This window comes from Felis catus, chromosome D1 (genome assembly GCF_018350175.1).
Source record: "Felis catus isolate Fca126 chromosome D1, F.catus_Fca126_mat1.0, whole genome shotgun sequence".
NCBI classification, from domain to species: Eukaryota; Metazoa; Chordata; class Mammalia; order Carnivora; family Felidae; genus Felis; species Felis catus.
This window is the reverse complement of record NC_058377.1, coordinates 86,501,518-86,521,015: the sequence shown is the minus strand read 5'-3', so window position 1 is coordinate 86,521,015 and position 19,498 is coordinate 86,501,518. Positions and strand designations below refer to the sequence as shown.

The 19,498-nt window shown below is 44.5% G+C and overlaps 1 long non-coding RNA gene across 1 annotated transcript; it reads right to left on the bottom strand.

The window, feature by feature from the left end:
* Positions 1 to 10,539: 10,539 nt before the first annotated feature.
* LOC109492356 lies at positions 10,540 to 19,249 on the bottom strand. Its single transcript, XR_006585808.1, has 4 exons — positions 18,950 to 19,249; positions 13,467 to 13,743; positions 12,000 to 12,107; positions 10,540 to 10,779 (listed from the first exon to the last, which is right to left on the bottom strand). It is a non-coding gene; the product is annotated as an uncharacterized LOC109492356 (long non-coding RNA).
* Positions 19,250 to 19,498: the final 249 nt, after the last annotated feature.

The window sequence follows — 19,498 nt, the reverse complement described above, 5'->3', positions numbered from 1 at the left end:
ACTTACAGGTCTTAATTGTTCAGAACAGTAACTAAGCCCCACTTGGTCAAGATTTTCTTGACTTAGCAGCTGTCCAGAAAGTGACAAATTTATGATTTGAGAGCGATTTCATTTTTTTTTTCCTGAATCACACAATAATTTGTGGGAATTAGCCACCTGATAAGATAAGGGGTGGGGGCAGAGAGAGGGGGAGAGGGCATTCAATGCCCCTCAGTGTTCCAGGGAGGGCTGTGGAATTTTCGGAGCAGCCCCAAACACACTGCAGGGACCATTAAAGGATTAACCAGTCCTGGTCCGGCGGCTGCAAAGCAGTGAGGTTAGTAAATCATGGGAGGCTGGGTCATTATCCTGGGAATTAGTTCAAGTTGTATCCGCAGAGACACCAGCTATCAATCGGAGTCTCCAAGGAGAACAGCAAAACCCGAAGCTGAACTCCGGGACTTGACGGGCTGAGACTTCCAGGTCACAGGCAACAGGGTTTGCATTCCCTTTCTGGCACAAACCTCCAAAATCTTAAACCACGCCTTCACTATCAGCACATTTTTGCGGAGGCAATCCGTTGCAAGTTTATTTCTCTCCACCAAATTGTATTACTAACTTTGCACGTAGTTGCTTTAGGGGGGAAAAAAGGGCTGAAACATGAGAATAAGTATTAGCTGGATAAAAAGAAAGTTTTCTTCCGCAGCGCGTGTCAACAACTGAAGCTTCGGTTTTTGCTTTTTCCCTTCCTTTGTATGTAGTTTTTCTTTTTATTCAGTGAAGGTGGAAAGGGGAGTTTTATTTCACTTAACCATGGAACTATTTAAAAAAAAAACAACAACCCTAATCCATCTAGCCTATGGAATATGGAGGCTCCTGACAAAAGCAATAAGTGGAAATAAAAAATGTATTTGAATAGCTTGCATTTCACTCCCCAGATGCCCAGCAAAACGGCAGCAAATCTTTCCCCCTGACCCTCTTCAGGACATTTATTAATTATGCTGCCGAGTGAGACTCTGTTTGAGGAATCTGTCTCTGTGTCCTCACGGAGTTCGACTGCCATCTGAAAGAGCAATTTTGCAGAAAGAGGGGATTTTGTGTGGCTGGTTTAAGGGCTCTTAGGTCCCTAATGCACCATTGCTAAAGGGGTGTTAATAGACAAGGTGGAAGTATTCGGCTTGATTCAATCAGCTAACCTGCTACCAAGCAAAGGTTCTGAGGGTGTCGGGACCTGGGGAGGGTTGCCTGATAAATGCACTGAGGAGCAAGCCCACTGGGAGAAGGAGGCAAGTGTGGTGGCTAAGAATCAGGACCTCCACCGAGCCGCAGCTTGGAGGAAATCCTGGTGTTGCTACTCTTTGTGACAAGATGTTTGATGTCCGTGACCTCAGTTTCTCCATTAACAAAATGAATAATGGTGCCTCCTATGTAAAATAGTTGTAAGGATCAGGAGATAATACTTATGAAGCGTCTGACATAGAGTAAGAGCTAAGAACATGTAGCTAGCTATTATTACTTTTGTTTCGGAGGGCAAAGGATTGCTTCCTTTGCTATGTCCAAGAGAAACACAGGCCATGCCCAGGGATGCTCACTAGTTCAATACTAGACTGTGCTTTGTGGTTATTTGTCTAATCTCAGCTAGTCAAAGGGGAAAGAGCATTGGACTTGGGGTCAGAAGACCTGGTTTCAAGTAAATTTTCTTCTGCTAATGCGATGAGCAGACCTTGGGAAAAATTCCTTATCCTCTACAAGCCTCAGTTTTCCAATCTGTCAAGTGGGGACACTCATCTGGGCTCACGGATATATCATGAAGATCAAAATAGATAACGAATTCATGTGGCCGTGCTGTACAGTTGGAAAGCCCTCTGAATATAAGACGATGGCAGTCGCAGCAGCTAACAATGGAGTCATGTGGACTATTGATGTCATGCACTGTCCAAGTACACTCTGATGGCCTTGGTCCCAAGAAGGGACTAGGAATGGGGTCAGAATGATCCCAACCCCATCCATGCTTTTACTCCCTGGAGGTGGGACAGCAGTGTCCCCCTCACCCATTGATGCCAAGGAAGTTTTTGCAGGGCTAGTCTCTGCCTATATCACTAAATTCATGTTAATGATAGCTAACTTAATCACTGCTTCTCCTGCCTCCCCTGTAAGAGCCATTCTGAAGTGTGGTGATTAACCCTGTCCAGCACAAGCTCAAGAGGACTGGCCAAGTACACAGCAGATGGAGTGACTCCAGTAAATGTAACTGGCCTCCATTCCTCAAGGCCAGGGGAAACGGAGCAGAAGCTGGCCCAAGCCTGTTCTCAACAGCTTGTGGTTTCACAGTAGGAGGAAAGCAGTAAACATAGCCCAGGACTTAATTCAGAGGAGAACTTGGTCTCTTTCTTCCTTGCATGGCTGAGCCCCCTTTAATACACTGTGTGATGTGCTAAGCTCTATGGTTTTGCAAAAACCTACCCTTAGAGCAGTAAATGATTCCTGAATGCAAAGTGCTTTACTTTGTACCTTTCTATGTTTTACTCATCACCTTAACAGAGAGCACAGATGGGAAGGGAGTCATGATTTAAAACATGATAGACCGAATTTCTATACCTCTCTATTAGGATACATGTGTGCAGGATCAAATACCCCCAGATGTAAGCCTTCCCTGTGAACTATGCCCAGATATGGAACTCTGGGAGTTGGGTTTATCATTCCTCTCGCTTGTTTCAGCTCTGTTCTTTTCTGATGAGGACTCAGTAGAAGACTGGCACCAATTTCTAAGAACAGATATCTTTGATCCAAATGCTTTATGTGGCAGACCTCTCCAAGGTAACCTAAAATGATCTGATGGGACCATTCGAGACCAATTTGCTCTTTCCTCATTGGAGACAAATTCTTTCAGAAGACATTTTAAATTATTTCATGGCTACCCTGTCGAGCTTTTAAATCCAGCAACCCTGCATCTAAAGCACCCTGAAACAGACCTTCCACATGACCTTGTATTTGGCCCCTTATATTATGGTCCACACGAGAGCCTCCTGTAAGTATTGGTTCTCAGTCAAGATCAGTTTCCCAGAAATGTTAAGCTCACTGTCTGACTCATGGTCACGATTTCTATTTTTTGAAGGTTTGATTTGTATGAAGATTATTATTACAAAAGTAACACGTTTGCTACATAAAGTATTTAAAACGGAGTATGTAAAATAAAAGGTAAAAAGTGAACTTTTCACTTGATTCCACTCCCCTTGGGTATCAAATGTTCATTTACATATAACATTGAAAAGAAAAATGGAATCGTGCTATATATACTGTCTGCAATTTATTTATATTTTTTACTTAAAAATATCTTGGATATCTTTCCATGAATATAAATTTTAGAGCAGGAAGCTAGGGTCCATGGATCCTCTGGGAGATCCATGGATGGACTTCAAGAGTTCATGGACCCTGAAATTTTATGTGAATGCACATGTGTGCATTTTCCAGTGTTCAGCGTGTTCTACAGGTCTCAGAGGGTTCTATCACCCCCAAACTGTATAAGCAAAGTCATCCCAATCTTATGTTCAAGGCTTTTTTTTTTGTACTGGTTGCTCCAAAAGTCACAGTTAAAACTTACATATCACTGCTGACTTGCCATTGTGATATATTAGTCTAATGATGACTTTTATGAAATTGCCTTTAAATGCTAAGTATCTTCAAGCGTAGAAACTCACTCTAACTCAGTAACTTGCTCAGTAGACCACATTGTACCTCTCTTTACTCTGTAAATTTTGCAGCAGCCTTGAGCCAAAAACAATAAAATCTGACCTGGACAGATCTGTGCAGTAACAACCGTGCTATTAATGGGGGCCCTGTGCTGTAAGGCTGCATGATGTCCCGTCCAAACAAAACGGAAAGTGAAACGTAGGCAACGGATAGTCCTTAGGCAGGTAACCATTTCAGACGAGGAATAATAAAAAATTGAGAGTCTAAATTGCAAATCAATTTCTAATTCTTTGCTTTCTCCAACCACAACACAGGTTAATGATTGTTAGAAATGCTCCTAGCAACCTCCAGCCCTGTTTCATCACAACCGGAAATTATCTTAATTTATGTGTTTCCTTGTTCATTATTTGTCTCCACTGGCACCCCCCCAGAATGTACGCTCCATCATCAGTCTTTATCTGTATCTTCAGCTGCCTAAGAAAGTGCCTAGCAAATACTACTTAATCAAAATCACTTAAACGAACAACTAAATCAATAAATCAATGAATGAATGCTGCTCCACTATGGTCAGGGGGAACCGAACACGTGGAAGCTCAGGTTGGAGTTAGCCCACACTTTCTAATTTTCAAAAGCCGTGTGAGGCATAGGCCCAAGTTCCTAAGGGAGGAGCCAAGATAGAAAGATGCCTATTGGAATTCATAACTGAGGCCTGCAGCATCTCAGCAGTCGGCAAGCCGTTAATTCCAGTTGTTGAGGAAGTAACAATGACAAACGTCTTCTCCATTGCCTGATTACGGAACGGGAGAATGCTGCTTTTTTATTTTTAACCTCGTCTTCAGTTTGAGGATGACAAAATGCACCAGCGCGTACCATGCGATGATTTCACCCTCGAACACAAGTGGAAGGGGTTGAGTGGAGACATGAAGCAGCCGCTGTGCTATTCACCGGCCCTCTGACCCTGTTCCAACCCAAGAGGGTCAGCAGCCTGTCCTCTTGGCCTGCCCTGCAGCCCGAAGCTAGGTAAGGCAGCCAAGGCTCCAGAGGGAGAAGAGGCCGCCCCCTGCCCTCCGCCGCCCCCTCTCCAGCACAGCCTTGTCGTTTCTTGGACTCATAAATCCTGAGCCAGTATTTGATCCCACAAAGCAAGATTGTGGTTATCTGGGTGGATGGGCCTGTCATGGGGCCTGTAGACAAACCGCAGCCAGGCTGGGCCGTGCTGGATCATTAGTCACCAGGACAGAAGTTCTGTACCAGGTCAACCCCAGGGCCAGTCCGGCTCTGGCCTCAGACAGGGCCCCAGGAGGACAGCTCATTATTGTTCTCAGGAACTCCAAGTCAAGCCTTCCCGTTCTTTTGCGAGGTGAAGGGGGAGGTAGGTGAATAAATAAATCCTTTGCATCTGTCTGCGGTGCCTCTCAAACTCTAGTGTACGTAGCAATTCTCGTACAGAGTATGTTATAAATATAGGGTACCCAGAGATTCTGGCTCAGTGGGTCTAGTTCTGACATGACTCTGAAAATCAACCAATGACCACCTTATGACTGTCTGTGCTGCATCCCCAACGTTGGTTTCATGCTGTTGAGGCATTGCTCCCCTACTTCCCACCTAGCCATCCAACAGCCCTTCTGCAGGAGGCTGGACGACAGTGAGAAAGTCTCTGGGATTCAGGCACAATTGGGCACAATATAGTACTCAGCCTGTTGCTTCAAGGGACAAAAGACAACCTGCTCTGAGCAGCACTGGCACCAGGGAGCAAGAGAGCAGAGCCTGATGCCCCTGGTATTGGGAGGCAGGTCAGCTTCTCAAATGACAACATTATGGATAATAATGACAATGGCTCCCACTAATGGAGCACTTCCACAAACTGGGTACTGTGCTGAGTGGTTTCTGTGACCTATAAGGCAAAAACCCTATGTGATGGCTTCCATCATTACGTCCATTTTACAGTTGATGTACTGAGAGGTTAAATGGCCTTCCAACTACTTCTGAACCTTTGTCTCTCCAGATATGGACTGAGGACTAGCAGCAGTGTGGTTTTATTATTTTTAAAGAGTTTTTAAAAATTTATTTACTTATTTTGAGAGAGAGCGAGCATTGTGTGCGTGCTCGTGAGTGGGGGAGGGGCAGAGAAAGAAAGAGAGAATCCCAAGCAGGCTCCGTGCTGTCAGCTCAGAGCCTGATGCAGGGCTTCATCCTAGGAATAGTGAGATCATGACCTGAGCCCAAATCTAGAGTCGGATGCTTAACCAACCTGAACCACCTGGGTGCCCCTATCTATCATGGTTTTAAAAATAAGTTCACCGGGGCACCTGGGTGGCTCAGTCGGTTGAGTGTTTGACTTCGGCTCAGGTCATGATCTCACAGTTTGGTTCGTGAGCTTGAACCCCGCACTGGGGTCGCTGCAGTCAGCGCAGAGCCTGCTTCCGGTCCTCCGTCCCCTCCCTCTCTCTGCCCCTCGCCCGCTTGTGCTGTCTCTCAAAAATAAATAAACATTAAAAAATACGTTCACAAATGTGTTGGTTCTCTTCCTATCAAGGGGTGGGGTTTAATTCCTCTCACCTTCTGTGTGGGCTCCTGACATATAGAACACGACAGACCCAAAGGCGTGTCACTTTTGGGATTATGCGTAAAAAGACCGTGGCTTCCATTTTAGGGGAACCCGTATCATCAGCAGCCGTCTGGAGAGGCCCACATGGTAAGGAACTGGAGCCTCCTGCCGACAGGAACCAGCAAGCCTGAGCCTGGAAGTGGAGGCGCCAGTCCCTTCAGAGACTGCAGCCCACAGGATGGTGTGTTTGTCACTTCATGAGAGAGCCCATGCCAGAATCCTTCAGTGAGGCTGCTCCCAGAGTCCTGACCCTCAGAAACTGTGTGAGACTACAAAAAATTGTTTCACACTGCTAAATTTCAGGGTAATTTGTTATGCGGCAATAGATAGCCAGCGTGGTTATCATCTGGGAGCTTTTTAGAAATGCAGGCCTCAAGCCTCACCCCAGATGCACTGAATCGGAAGGTGGAGTTTAGCAAACTGCCCGGGTGATTCATATGCACGTGAAGTTTGAGAAACACTGTTAGTCAAGAATACAGATATAAATACATATACATATCTCCCAAGGAAACCCTTTCAAGTTAGTTCATCTTGCATCATTCCTTTCCCCTCCCCATCTTTTCCCCTTCACTAAGGAAACCGGGGTCTCTGCCGGAGACAACCCTGGCTGTCGTGTTGCTTGGTTGGCTGAGCATCCCTCCCCTCTGCCCCACACCCAGCACGTCACATGTGTCTTCTTGCCTGAAAAATCTCAGGCATGGATTATGGGAAACAACTCAAGGGAGCGCTCTAGATGGGAACCCATGGAGGCCAGGTAACACACAAATTGGGAAAAGTACCTGAGGGATATGATGCCATATCATAAAAGTGTGAGTCTGATTCATTTCTTGATGCGTGGCCGGCCCGCCTCTAGGGGTCTCCCCCTTTGAGGAGTTCTTAGTGACTTCAAAGGCCAAGTCAACATACTGGAGAGGGGAGCAGGGGGAGGGTGGAAAAGGGTGTTTGGGTTTCAAGTTATGAACATAGGGTCACCAAGAGAACCCACATTTGGAGGATGGTTGCTTTTTTATGTCATTATTTACACTGTGTGCCTGCTCTAGGTTTTGGGGCACAGACACTTTCTGGAGGACTGAACCTGGCTGTCAGGCCTTCAGACAGGGGAGGAAGCCTCACTAGCAGTGGGAATCGAAGGAGGAGGTTTTGCTCTTTTTCAGTCCCCAGATGGTGGCACATGTGACAATGAATTGTTACTATTTCAAACAATTCTTCCTTTGCCTTGTTTCTCCGGCCACGTGCCAGCATCCTCAAGTGTGTTTCAGCCAGTTCAAAAACACCAGAGTAGTTTGAACAGGTAGGTGAGAGGTGGCTTCAGTCAATCTTTTTAGCTGTATTTCGGGCCAATCCCCATCACGTACCATTTTGACAACAGCCAAATGGCACATTTTCCATTCTGCAAAAAACACTGTGGGTTTCACACCTAGACCTTTGGATACACCACTCCCTCTGCTTGTAGTCTTTTCCTCCTTTCTACTCATCCTTCGATTCCTGGCTAAAGTATCACCTCCTCCGGGAAGCCACCCTAGATTGCTCCAGTCTAGGTCTGGTTTCCCTCCTATGTGCTTTGACAGCACCTACTCAGTCCTTCCTCATACCGTTTATCACTCTGTAATTGCTGATCTCCTTCTCTCCCCTACTAAACTGGCAAGTCTGTGAGTGGCCCTGTCTCCACTGTTCCATTTATCACAGTGCCTGGAAGAGAGGAAGTGCTCAATATTTACTGTTGTGCAAATGCACAGATGAATATTATGTGTGCCTAGAAAGGTGCCTGGCCCTGGTGTGTGTTCAGTAAAGGTTTTTGTAATGAATTGGTATCTGGTGCTTGTTTCTCTGGCGAGGTGAGAAAGTGGTGGAGCTCTTGAAGGAAGACCCCCCCCCCCCGCCCTGGAAACCCCCAGAACCCCCCGCAAACCAGGAGATGAGACGCTCTGCCTAGGTCCCGCCCTCTTTTCCTGGAGGAGTAAAGTTGTGGCCTCCACGGCAGCTTGCTAGTGCCCCGCTTTCATCATGCTTCTGCTTCTCTCACTTCTCTTGACTTGATAAATAGAATTGAACTTTCTGGTCTGAAAGGTGCTGCCTTATTGATTCAAAAGCTGGCAACAGTGACCCCGGCACAGAAACATTTCCTGGGGATCAAGTAACCAGCTTCTCTCAGCCCTCATCAATCTGCAGGCTGGCTACACGTCCACTTACTCCAGGACTTACTACCTGAACCCTAACCCTAAGTCCCCCAGGCCAGGGGATGGCCCAGATAATTTACTATCATCTTGATTTCCCAGGGCTGTAATTTAGAAGCGCTTGCTGTTGGAGGCAAAACAAAGCAATGCTTTGGCTCACTCAGGGTTCTGAGTGGTGCTCCTTTCATGGGATTAAATAATAATCCCAAGTCAAAAATGCTTTTTACACAAATCTCCTTATCTGGCTTCCATAAAAAGCTGGAGCTAATCATGAATATGTCCAGTTCATAAATGAGGGAATAAGCTAATAGAAACTGAATAGATTGTCCTCTGGCTTGGAATGCAATACTACTCTCGGTGATCATAAGTAAGACAGTGTTAACATTCGGTTCTTTAGTGTTCACTGTGTGCCATCTAACACGTGATATAGATAATCTGATTAAATTGTCGCACCAATATTATAGATTACGTATTACTATTAAAAATTTTTTTGGGGGTGAAAAAGGTGAAGGGGATTAAGAGTGCACTTGTCATGATGAGCACTGAGTAAGGAGGTATAGAATTGTTGGACCACTATATTGTACGCCTGAAACTAATATAACACTGTATGTTAATTATGCTGAAATTAAAATAAAAAAAAACACATCCACAGCAAAAAAATTTGTTTTGAGTATAGTTGACGTACAGATTATGTATTATTTTCATCTGACACTTGCAGATGTTGAATCTTAGAAAAGTTAAATAACTCACCCAGGATTACAAAGCCACTCAATGGTAGCGCCTGCAGTCTGCCTCCAGTCAACTCAGCTCCTGAACCGGTTCTCCTAGTCGTTACTCTGTGAACTCCATGAGGACAGGGACCACATCCACCTAGCCCTTCCTTGTGTCCTCACTGCCAGAGGATGGCAGGGAGTAAGCGCCTGCTTCTTCTGCTCCCAAATCTGATGTTCTTTTAAACGTTCTGTTCGTGGGACTTCTGGGGGGCTCAGTCAGTTAAGCATCCAATTTCCGCTCAGGTCATGGTCTCACAGCTCATGAGTTCAAGCCCCGTGTCGGACTTTGTGCTGACAGCTCAGAGCCTGGAGCCTGCTTTGGATTCTGTGTCTCCATCTCTCTCTGCCCCTCCCCCGCTTGCACTTTGTCTTTCTCTCTCTCAAAAATAAATAAATATTAAAAAAAATTTTTTAAACGTTCTGTTCTGCTTCAAAGAAGGCAATGGAGAAGGTAGATCTGCGCCATGTACAAGCAGGCCAGCGAGGCCCATTTCCCATCCATCACCAAGGCTTTCAATCATCTGGGCCTCAGTGAGCTGAACATCAAAATCCTCATAATCAGAGCCACCATTTATCAAGCACTAACCACATACGCAGCACACTCCCAGGCACTCTGTGCGTGAGCACTGACCGGTCCTCTGCACCACCCTGCAAGGGAGGCAGTATTATTTCTGACAGAGGTCAGTTGTGATTCAGAAAGCTGAAGTAATGTGGCTAAAGTCATACAGTCACTAAGTGGTAGAGCTGGGATGAAACCCACATTAATGCCAGAAATAGACTCCTCAATGTTACCCTTCTCTTTTTAAAAACAGCTTTCCTGAGATATAAGAAACCACACAATATGTCTATTTATTGATTAAGATTCACTGGCTTTTAGTATAGTCACAGAGTTGTGCAACCATCACCACAATCAGTTTGGGCATATTTTTGTTACGCACCCCCCCCCCCCGCAAAAGAAACCCCTTCCCATTTGTCTCTCTACTACCCCCACCCACCCCACTCCCTCAGCCCTCAGAAACCACCAATCTACTTTGCCTCTATAGCGTTGCCTATTTCATATAAAGGGAATCATACAATATGTGGTCCTTTGTGACTGTCTTCTTTTACTTAGTCTAATGCCGTCAAAGTTCATCTCTGTTGTAGCAGGTATCAGAACTTCCTTCCTTTTTTCTGCTCAGTAATATCCCATTGTATGGTTATACCACATTTTATTTATCCGTTCAGCAGTTAATGGACATGTGGGATGTTTCTGATGTTATCTCCCTTTCCCACCCCATTTGCCTCCCAGGGACGGTTCTCAGGACCAAATAAAAGTTAGGCAAGAAAGCATTTTCTGACTCTCAAGTAGGAGGCAGCCGATTTTATTGAGCTGATGGAAACAAATGAGGGCGAGTTGGCTTATGTTTGTTTATTTGTTTCCAACGAAGCCCAGCAGATCCTGCAGCGGTAGTTGGAAATTTGGTCCTGGCAGAAGAGCTGTGTCCTTATCGTTGCCAGTGCCTCTTCAGCATGCCATTCTGGGATAATAGTTTCTATCTTGACTTTTATTTTTTTGCTGTAAAACAAATGATAGCAAGTGGCTCTTTAAGGGAATAGTTTTTATGTGGAATGATTCAAAAGTCTGGCATCTAACTTTAATGGAAAACAGATCTATCTTCTGCCACTAAACTAGGGAATTGTTGACTGGAAATAATCTTACTAAACCAATTAAAAAAACTCTTCATGGATCTTTCTCATCAGCAGCTCAGTAATTCATATATCTTTCAGATATCAGGAGGGGCTAATCGTGTGTGTGTTACTAAGGAATCCATTGACTATATTTTGTAAACACACTTAGATGAATCCAAGAAGAAAACCAGGACAGTTAGGAAACTTGCATCCCTCTCTTCTTCCTTATCCTGGGGTGAAATGAAACAGAAGTGGGAGACGATGTTCTTTTCCTCATCTTAATTTAGCAAACGAGGACTTGTTTCAGCTACGTCCTATAAAGATTGCATATGCTGTACAAGTATTTCTCGTACATAACACACTTTGGGGTTAGGTTTTTCAGCAACCAATCCGAAGGCAGTATACAAATATCCACGTAAAATCTTCCCTGTTTTCAGCTAAAGGGTGCTTCTATTATTTTCAAAAGGGTCTCTACACAATTCGACAGATTTATTGAGTGCTGACTGCGTCTGGCAAAGGACATGGAGACAGGCCCATAGAGAGGTGCCAGCCAGAGCATGAGAAAAGTGACATCAAGACAGGAACGCAGGAGGAGAGTGGGCGGGGGTTGAGGGGGAAGGGTCTATGTGGGCAGGAGCACTAACAACTAATACTTCCGTTTATACATTTTCTGTTTTCTAGACACTATGCTAAACACTTTACACGTATTTTCTGACCCAGTCACTGCAGTTTAAGGGTGGTGTGCCCTAACCCCTCTTTTAGGGTGGAGACTGACTTGCCCAAGTTTCCTAACCACTGCTCAAACCATCTCTCAGTCAAACAGAAACCAGTCTATTCAGAACACTCCATATCAGAAAGTAGATAATGATTTTTCTTTCTTTAAAGGAAAATGAAGTCAGATTTTCTCACCAAAATTATACAATTTAGTTCTGAAATCTGAGTGTTGAACATGAAGAGATCAGAGTTTTACATGTTTACCATTTCAGCATTCTTGGGCTGGGCATGTTATTTCAGTGGCCCCAGGCAAGGCTGGGAACTGGATGACTTTTATCTGTGATACGCCCACACCACACCCCTTCTCCAGCGTTTGGGCCCCTTCTCTCTCACCTTTCACGGTACCATCCGGCTGCCATTACATCCAAGCTGTCCTATGTCCCAGATCTGATACGTGTTTCCTTAGATGAAAAAGGAAGTAGACTCTGGAGCTGGAAAAGACTGGGAGACATCATCCGGTCTCACTCTCCCATTTTGTGGGTGAGGAAAACTGAAGCCCAGAGAAGTGAATCACTCCAACTCACAGAGCTGGACAATAGGTCTCTGATGAATTGTTCCTTCGTGTGTGTAACTGTGTTGGTTTTTGGAGAAACATAAAAGGGGCCCAAAGAACTCCCCAGGGTCTGGGATGAAGACCACTGGCTGTTCTTAAGATGATTTAGGTGATGTTCAACAGCATTTAACTTCTCTGTCAATCCTTCTGGTTTAGGTCAAGGAGACAATTTCCATTTGGCCCTGCCTTTAACACCTAACACTTGGTAATCTCTCTTTTTCACAAAAAGAGAACAAAGCTCAGGCTCAGCGCCTTTGGCTGACAGCTACTAGCTCCTAATAACATTGTATTGTTTTCACTGTATTTACTATTACGTCTCTATTTTGGGCAAGTGACACTGACTTTCCATTTACACTACTGACGCAAAGTCTTCCCTAAAACGTATCCATTTGTTTTTTAAAATAGGTTTAAACCGTTAAGCAAGTAATGCAGATGGTTCACAAATATGACAAAAATCTTCACAACGGTAAGCAAATGCCTTAAAAGCAAGAGATGTTGCTGTAAACCGTTTGAGTGGCAATGATTTGGGGCCCTACACAGGCCCCTGAGGTAAACATATCGCAGATCACACTGCCCAGCCCCTTGCCTACTTTGAGAAGGGTCATCTTTGCCTGAGGATTGGGAATAAATTGACGAATCACTTAGCACCGTCCACCCCTTGCCCCATGATTCTACCGCTCCCAGTCTGGCTTCTCTGTTGTGGGCTCATCCGTTGCTCTGCCCCTTCACGCCCACTTCTCCCTCCAGTCCTGCAATGGCCTCCAGGTTTCCCTCTCTTCTCCTTATAGACTGTGACGCGAAAGATGGCAGCTGACTCACAGGGAATTGCTTCACACTGAAGAATGGTGATTCACTGTGGCCTCCTTGAACACGCTTGGGTGAATGAAAAAAGGTTGCGCCCCATAGTGGAACAATGCTGGTGTGGGGGCTTCTGGCCCTGCCTCCTCTGAACTTGAAGGGCCTTGTAGGGCAAGTCCCTCTCTGTCTCTAGGCCTCCGTTCCCTCATCTTGGAGCAACTGTCCCATCAGCCCCGAAACTCTGAGTTCAAATGATCTTTCCTCCATTTACCTGACCTCTTTGCTTGCAGGGAAGGTGGGCTGAAGAAAGGAGGAAGAAGGAGAAAGGATGTGGTGAGGACACCAGGAGTTTCCCGACTGGTGAAATGAGAGAGTTGTGTGTAGATAGGGGCCCAAATGCATAGAGTTGTTGTGAGGATTAATTAAGATAATGTCTGAAAATGTCTTACCACAATACCCAGCACACAGTGGGTTCGTAAATGTGGTGGCTAGCCTCATTGTCATGGGTTTGCTGAAGAGGTGAGCCGGCTTCTAGAGACAGGGGAGGCTGCTGAGGGGCGGCAGGCTTCACCCAGGGTTGGTGTATGAAGGAGTCACATCTCGTGCTGGCTTCTCCCAGGGCTGGACTGGAGACCGGGCCGATTCCCTTGCCCTAGGTCTGACCAGGGATAGAGGGTACACTCAGAAAAAAAAGAACCAGGGAGAGAGTGAGGGGAATAGAGGCCTCTGTGCAGAGAGAAAAAAAAAAAAATGACAAGGAACCAGTCAAAGGTCAGGAAATCAATTTTTTTCTCCTTACAGATCTATAAGTTTAGAGGCTTGTAAAGGTCAACGTTGTCCTTTTAAAGTACCTCCAGGATTTACATCCTGAGTAACACTTGGTTTCCTCCATGGTAAACATGAAGATCCAATTAGTTTTCCCTATAATTCAAAGAGATCCGAGAAACAGGGACCTTTCCGGTCGGGAGTCAGCTTGGCTATAAAGTTTCTTGCTACACTATTCTGAGGATGAACTTTAATCCATATCTTATCTCCTGTTTGAAAATGAACATCCCTTCTCTTCTTATCATAATGTTTCTGCTTTCTTTTTCACTTTTTTTCCCCTTTCCTGAGAAGATTTGGCCATATTCCTTTTTGGCAATTAGAGTAAATTCTTCATACTTAGTTATTTGCTGCACTCAGTTACCTTAAGAATTTTTCTCCCTGACTTGACTCCAGAAGGCATTTTAAGGTCCTGTCAAAGCAGAATGTTGCTGGAACCCAAGCTTTCTGGGCCCTGATTCTAAGTCTTTTACAGTGATGTGAAACGGGGATCACTGAATATTTCTCTTTTTTATGGCTTCCCTGACCAGGGATGAAGTCACTGATGCAACCGTTCCATGAACCCTGCTTAGAGGCTGCTTCTCAGTCTCTCGGTTTCTCCCTTTTCCTCTGGGTCTACTAATCCATCCTGGTCTTTCCTGGGGGGCCAAGGGGGTGGGGTGGCAACTGCCAAATACAAACATGCCCCAGGCTGGGCTTCCTCCTAATGCTGGGCGTGGTGCTGATGTGCTGTCATGAAGGGTCTCATTCTGGATTCCTGGGGTAAGGGGATACAGAGGGTGAGAACCTCCTTTCGTGGAGGGTGAAAATTAATAGTGTTTAAATACTCCACATCCTTCTGAAAGGCAGGACTGAGCTCTGAGTAAGAGATCTGTGTGAGCTAAGGAGTTGTGGGGCCTTTTTAGAAACCTGGAGGAATCTTATTTTGCTCTCTTTTGACTAAAAGAAGAGGAGTGAGCTCTTCAGCAATGAGATGATATCGTGTAGAAAGACCATTGGGAATATTTGGTAGGAGACATTGGTCTCTTCAGAGCAATCCCTAGTTAACAGGGGACTCCTGATCACCATAAGAACCAACATCTACTGACTACTATGATGAACAGGCCTTAGCAGAGGCGCTTACGTGCATTATCTCATTTAATCTCAGAGCCACCTTATAAGACAGGTGCTGTTATCATCTCCATTTCACCTATACAGAAGCTAAAACACAGAGAGGCTAACCAATTTTCTCAAAGCCCAACCGAGTAAGTGGCAGGGCACAATACATGTGCCGGCTCAGCACATCATTTTTTCCTCCAGCTTTGGTGAGTGAAAAAAAAGGATGAATGACCATACACCCTACCTAATATGGTTGAGATATGGAGGGATGATTTTGCTTTTGCCTCTTAAGAGATTGCCATTTGGCTTTCCTCTTTGTTGCTTATCAGTCCAGATAAGAGTTGTATCCAATCAGAATGCATTCTGAAGCTGCAAAGAACAAAAGATGCAACTCAAGCGGACTTTAATAAAGGAGATTTATGAGCTCATGTAACGGCAAGTCCAAAACTCGGGTGATACAGCACCTCAATGACGTTACCATGGACTTAGTTTCTTTATGTCTTTCTGTTCTGCCTTCTGTTTGCACTCCAGACTTCATACGTGAGTAGTTGAGACGGTGAGAGCACACTTCTTTTCTAGTATTCCAAGCAAGAATCCGAAGATTCATCCTGGTTGGACAACTTAAAGTTGCAGCTAATCCTTGAGTCAATTGCCACTCCAGGCCAGGAGAATGGAATTTGTTGATTGACTTAAGTCAACCAATAATCACCCCTGGAAATGGGGCAGAATCTGCTTCCACTGGCTACATGAAAGACACAGGAAGACTGGATACCCAAATAAAAATCTGAGTATAGTCAGGAAGGGGAGAGCAGAGGATGGTTAGTGGATAAATTATTCATAATTTAGAAGTGGAACCCTTGAATTACTTAAAGATAAAGCATGTCTTTGGTTAAAAGTGATAGAATACCCAATGGCTGAAATATAGATTATTAGTCACACTTAGTATGAAATGTGAAGGTGGGCCATTCCAGTTGGTGTGGAGGCTCAATGAGGTCCCTGGTAATCTGGACTTTTTCTGCTTTGTCACACTCAGTGTTTTAGCAACAGTCACAAATGGCGGCTAGAGCTCTAGGTATTACATTCTCAAATGTTAAGGAGGAAGCAGCTGTGACCCAAACAAGAAGGAAGCAGCAAGGATGGAAACACAAGGACTCTCTTCCCACGGATCTTGTCTTTTACTGAGGTAGGAAACTCTTTCCCCAAATCCCCTCTTTCTCTTCCATCTGACTGGCCTTAACTGGATCATATGGCTATCTAGCTGCAGAGAAGGCTGGGAAAGTAAATACCTGGAATTTTCAGTCTCTGTAGTGGGGAGCTGGTGAGGAAAAAGTAGATTGAGAATGGCCTTGGGTAATCATCCAGTAATGTCTTGTTTTGGTAATTTTGTGCTAACAAAGTAGGGGCCGCGTCCTAAGATTCTGTTAGTATCCATTACAGAGAACATTACCAAGATCTGGCTTAAGGCTTTTTTTAGTAAAACCCTGACTCACAGGTAGTTAGCTTTTATCCATACTACCTTTGATGTTTATTTATTTTTGAGAGAGTGAGAGACAGAGTGTGAGTCGGGGAGGGGCAGGAGGAGGGGCAGGGAGAGGGGGAGACACAGAATCCAAAGCAGGCTCCAGGCTCCGAGCTGTCAGCACAGAGCCCGACGTGGGGCTCAAACCCACAAACCTGATCGTGACCTGAGCTGAAGTCAGACCGACTGAGCCACCCAGGCGCCTCATCCATACTACCTTTGAATAGGAAGTTCAATGTAGCATTAGGTATTCAAGTATTGACAAGAGGCTTATCAGAAGCAAATTTAGGCAGCACCCTACTTCACATTGTCAGCAGTAAATGAACACCTCACACTTCATTAAAAATCAGATGTCTAAAGAAACCTTATAAAAACTGGAAATTCCAATATAGACGGTTAATTAATCTGAAATTTGTGGGGTTTTTTTCTAGATGGAAAAAATATTTCTCTGCTAATTAATTGCCTAATCTTCGGGGCTCTAAGCTCGCTCTCAAAGTACATTACAAATATCCTATCACTCAATAAATTGCAGCTAGTATCAGCAAAATATTTTTGGCTTATTTGAGGACTAGAGCTACGAGGCCAAGAAAGTGACTCAATAGATTAAGGAAACGGTAGAGTGAAAGATGCTGAGAACAATCTGATTACACACACATACATCTATTATGTTTTCAGTTTCAAACTATTCCAACTTTGGACATTTTTTTTTCCCCTTCTGACTTCCTTTGAAAAACGACATGAGCAAATTTTTCACTGCAGTTGGAAGCAGACTCTGTTAGAAGAAAGAGGCCAGTATGCCGGGAAACTGTGACAAATGTATCTGCTAGGAGGAAAGAAAAACTTGAAACATTCAGAGAGCTGAGGATCCAGGAGTAATTGCCGTTTGGCTGTGCAGGGCCGATGTAGACTTACATTTAGTACTGACTCACAACCAACATTTCATGGTGCTTTAGCATTTATGAGGCATTTTTACTTACACTGCCAATTGGCCCAGGCTCCAATAAATCTCCACTAGAGCATATTTGGTATGTACAATTACACAGGGATGTAATAGGTTTTATTTTTGGCACCCCAGCAGTTTATTCCCCATCTTCCCTTTTCTGGCAGCTGATTCAGGCCTAGCCAAATCATAGTACCCATTCACCTGAACCATAGGAGGACCACTCAGGGTCTTCCCCTGGGATTTTGATGAATAGCCAATAAAGTTGTCCACCCACCCCATCAGCACCGTATGTTGCAAAGCTGGAAGGGTAAGACTGGACCTACAGAGGGGAGCAATGGAGATGGAGAGAGCTTAGCATCACTCTGGACCCAGGATCAATCTTTGCCTGAAGCCAGTCTCTTGGGATGCCTTAGTTAGGTGAACCAAAATTCTTTTTCTGGCTTACCTAGTTTGGCTCGAGTGTCTGTCACTTGCATAAGGAGTCCTGATTGATACCACTGTTTACACAAGCTACAATCCGTCTTTGCAGGTTCAACTTGAATTGAGCCTCTTTGATGAAGCCTTCCCCAGTGATTGCCCCCTGGCCATTACTCTTTCCAGTAGCGACACCGCTCATTGACTCTACCAAACAATTGGAATGGTGTTGAACACAATCACAATATTCTCTGATTTTTCAAATGTCTTTTCAGTTGTATTGTAAAGTCTTATGGGAGTGGATAGTACAGTCCCCAATAAAGAAACAGAAGTTCTAAAAGTTTTTTCGGAAGTTGTTTGGTTAGCACTTGAGCTACATTTCTCTGGAGAAGTAATATTAGCAATGGGTGAGTTCCTAGGCTAGCTCATGAAAGCCTATTTTATGAAAATGTGTGACAATGACAGAGGATAATAGAAGAGGCATACAGAAAACTACTGCTTGAAAAAAAGTAAGTTCGATTTGAGAAAACCAGGAGGGAGAAACAGATTATCTAGAGGAGTTTGGAGTTGTGTTTTTTTTTTTTTTAATTGGTTTTTATTTTGACCAAACTTCCATGTCCACATGGTTTGAAGAGTCAAAGAATTCGACAAGGCTTATCACCAAAAATAGCGGTTTCCAAACCATTCTGTCTCCTCAATTTTAAAAAAAGTTTTAACATTTATTCATTTTTGAGAGACAGAGAGAGACAGAGCATGAGTGGGAGAGGGGCAGAGAGAGAGGGAGACAAATTCTGCAGCAGACTCCAGGCTCTGAGTTGTCAGCACAGAGCCCCACATGACGCTCAAACCCATGAACCATGAGATTCTGAACCGGGAACCTAAGCCAAGCTTGGATACTTAACCACCGAGCCACCCGGGCACCCCTCTGCCTCCTCAATTTTAAAAAGATGTTGCATTTAAATTTTTTAGTTGTTTATTTGGGTACTTAACACATGTGTCTAAGCCACTTCTTGATCTTTCTCTTTTCGGCATTATCTACTAACTTCCATTAAAGCATGTAAGAATTTAGCTTTCACAATCATTTGCACTGCCCGCCCCCGCGCCCCCCCCCCCCCCAGCTGGTACACACCACCCACCTTCTCAGTGTAATTCCATCATGATTTTGGTTCCATCAACGTTTAGTGGTCACATTGTCTTGACGAGATACATGCCATTCACTGCCGAGCCATGCAGTACAAAGGAGTTCTGAGATTATTTTTTGATTTCTGTCCCAACTTGAAGTTTCCCCCCAAATAACGATCATCTTATTTGTTTGTTTGCTTAGGTTTTCACATCATTATTAATTTAGCCTCAAATTCTCTCCCAGTTGGCTACATACCTTCTCAATAAGTTCAAAAAAACATTATGTCTTTCATCAATTCATCTTTTGGGAGACATCACACCCAGAACCTTGTGACCTGCTTGGGGTTCTAGAATGGTTGTTCTCTGTGCCTACCGCACAGCTGCTATCTGAGGACACCCTATCATTATCCTGGGGATCCCTTTACCTTACTCTTCAGTTAGGTTTCTTGCTTCCTGTATCCCAGCTTTCCTCTTTCTTGCTCTACTCCCTCATTTTGGCGGCATACCTTCTCCTCTAGTACCTTTTTTTTTCTTTTGGGAAACACAGCATAAAATGTATCAGT